This window comes from Solanum stenotomum, chromosome 2 (assembly GCF_019186545.1).
Source record: "Solanum stenotomum isolate F172 chromosome 2, ASM1918654v1, whole genome shotgun sequence".
In the NCBI taxonomy this organism is placed as follows: domain Eukaryota; kingdom Viridiplantae; phylum Streptophyta; class Magnoliopsida; order Solanales; family Solanaceae; genus Solanum; species Solanum stenotomum.
Window position 1 is genome coordinate 67,632,124 of NC_064283.1, and position 3,419 is coordinate 67,635,542.

Below are 3,419 nucleotides of genomic sequence, written 5' to 3' on the forward strand. Positions count from 1 at the left end.
CGTCAATTATAGTATTTTCACAAAATTATTTATTTATTTAGCGTATAGGATGGGATATATGTTGTATAAAACATTTAAAAATTACCTGATTCAAAATGGATTTGTTGAAATGTACTTGAGTTTCTTCTTAAATTCTTTTTCTCGGCTCAACTTTATGAAGGTGAAGGAATATAAGAGATGGTGAATATAAAATTCTTATATGGGTATACTATATATAGATTAATATTTCTTTAATTTGTGTAATTGCAAACCTGCCTATATTACTAACATGAAATAGTGTGCATTTTGAGAAAAGTATTTTAGAATAAATAAAGTTTTAGTATCATAGAATAAAGTGTATATAGACATTACATTTAAGAAAACATATCATAGAATAACATTTTGAGTGTGTGTTCAAGCAGCTATTTATTCTAAAATTTGATATCAAGTATAATTGAAGAACAACACTTTTAAGGTGTGTTAAGTATGATGGAAGATTTGCTATTTTTTCTGAAAAATTTGTGATCTTCTTATTTATTTTTAATATTTGATAAATAAGTTGAATATAATATTTGTACAAAATTTGAGCAAGCAGATAATTCGGTTACCTTTAAATTAAACTTTGGTTTGGTATGGTATTCGGTAATACCGTATTGAAGTTATAGCCATTCTATCACAAAGTTAATACTATTTATCCAATTATTTCTATTTTTTTATGTGGAGGCACAATATAATAGAAGATTAAAAGTACGAAGGTATTAAAAAAAAAAATAGACACAACTAACAAGTAAGAAGATATCAAGAAAAATAAATTACCTCTGCTCGTCGTCCGGACTTTGAGTTATTTGTTCTTATTCTCACTCAAGTGATATAGGGAGGGAAGTTAACATTTTTGAAGAGGACGAATGTAACATCCGACAATTTGAAATAGCTATGAAGAGGCTTAGAATTTGAAATTTTCAGTTTTGGAAAGAATTTAAAAATCTGGAAATTTTGGTTAAGTGTGGGAAAAAGTGAGTTTTTGGCCAAATTTGAACAGCCATAAATTCTATCTCAGGATGATTTAGGTGGATTTCCAGTTATGGTTGCAAAGTTCGTAGAATGATCTTTCTAATGCCACCGAGTTTGCTTGATTCCGAGTTCGTATGAGTGAATTATGCCCTTTGAAAGTTGCATAGTTGGCAGGGAAATCCGTCCGGAAATTTAAGGGCATTTTGGTCTTTTCCCTAACCAATTCCTTTGGTTATATTGTAGTGTGGGACTGATTTTTAGATCATTTTTATCCCATTTCAAAGGAGTGAGAGTGAGGGTTTTGAGAGAAGAAGAAGAGGAGAAGAGAGAAAGAAGAGAAGAAGAAGAGGAGATCAAGGAACTTCCATCAAAGATCGTCGTGGAAATCGTTGGGGGTGATCCCTACTAGGTATGTGAGTTCATAGTGTGGGTTGATTCTTTCCCCCACACACCAAGCTCCTTTTATTATTGAGAAAAGATTGATTGTGTTGTTGATGTTGTTGGAGTTGTTGGTTATATTGTTGATTTTGTTGTTGAAGTCCCTTGTGATTTGGGACATGTTTCCGGTTGGTTTTTGAGTTGTATTCTATTGTATGTTGAGGGTCTTTATGATTCTAAGCATTTGAGGCTGGAACCCTTCATGTTTAGGAGGTTTAGAGTTGGAGAAAAGAAGGAGAAAAGTCAAAGTTTTTGGGAAAAAGGGCTGGGGCGTCGCGCCAGCCAACGCGCCCCAACAGGGGCTCTAAAGTTTCCCCCATGGGGCGCCGCGCCTAGCAGTGCGCCCCAACCTGCCCTCTGAAGTTTCAAGGCTGGCGCTCCGCGCCTTGCAGAGCGCCAAGGACACCAAGTGTTCCCTTTCATTTCATACTCTTTCATGCATGTTCCATGGTATTGTACCTATGTTTCCAAGTTGTTTCCAACACTTCAAGTTGCGTTTAAATGTCAAGAACTTATCCATAACATGTGATTATATACCTTGAATCCATAATCCAATTCAAGGCGAGTTAGTATCAAGTTAAAGAGAAGTTAGAGTCAAGTCAAGCAAAGTTAAGAAGTAAGTCCAAGCAAGTCTTTAAAGCTTTTCAAGAGTCGTTATTGAACGTCTTAACGTCGTTTCAAGTTTCAAGTCAAGTAAAGAATTTAGAGTTCCAAGTTAAGTAAAGAGTTTCAAGTCAAGAAAAGGGTATAGAGTTTCAAGCCAAGTGAAGAGTCCCAAGTTTCAATTTAAGTCAAGAGCATAGAGTCGAGTTCATTTCTCAAAACTTATTAGGGAACTACGTACTTCCCAAAGAAGTTTCTAAATGTTTTTTTACATTTAAGTAAGAAAGGAACCATGTTTTCCAAAAGAGCCTTTGGGCTAAGTTTTGAGTAATTATCTCAATTAAAGAAAGATGTGTTTAAGGACACTTATGAGCCAAAGTATTTTTGGGAGTAGTATTGAGCACCGAATTGGGGACACGAATTCATATTAACTCAACTCTCCATAAGAACTATGTGCCAACATGGGACTTGACGTATCATTCTTTTTAGATGATCACGTAAGATTAGGCTAGTGGATCCACTAAGCAAAAGTAAGGTCCTATACCACGGCAAGGTATATGATGGTCCTTGGGCAACGTGAGGTAAAACGTTGTATCATCACTAGGGCTCATAGTGATGGTTGTCGGTTAAAGAAACTCCCACAAAAGCTATATTATTTTTATATAAGTAAAGTTGAGTTTGTTATAGTTTTATCCTTAACGAACTAAGTTGTTTACATTGTTTTACAAGCTTTATATGTATTGCATGTGTCTTATTGCTTTACATTGAGTTCAGTTATACATGAGTCGTACAGAGCCAAGGTAAGTGTCTTCTTGTACTCCTTTTAAGCTTAAGTTATGGTTTAGCTTTTCCAGCTCGCATACTCGTACATTCCATGTACTGATGCCAGTTGGCCTGCATCGTCTTATGATGCAGACGCAGGTACCCAGGATCAGCATCCAGCACGCCGTTGATCCAGTTGAGCACTCTAGAGTCAGTGGTGAGCCTCCTTGCCTTCCGGAGGACTCGGATATTTTGTTCTCTTAGTTTTGTTTTATTAGGATGTTGCGGGGTCTGTCCTAACATCCATCTCAGTATTTTAGAGGCTTCATAGACAGTCAGTCAGTTAGTATTGAGTCTCTCATCTATGTATATATGTAAATATTCTATTTTGGGACTCGAGTTGCCTTTTTGGCCATATTTTATCAGTTGGTTGTTTTATAACCTTTCATTGCATTGAGTCATGCTGTTGAGTTAAGTTTCCGCTGAGTTAAGAAAGCCAGGCCAAGGGTTCGCTTGGGGCCAACAATGGTCTCCGAATGCCGGTCCCGCCCAGGGTGTAGGCTCGGGGCGTGACAAAGAAAACATGATGGAGTTTTTGTGACTACATAAATGTAACTTAACATATA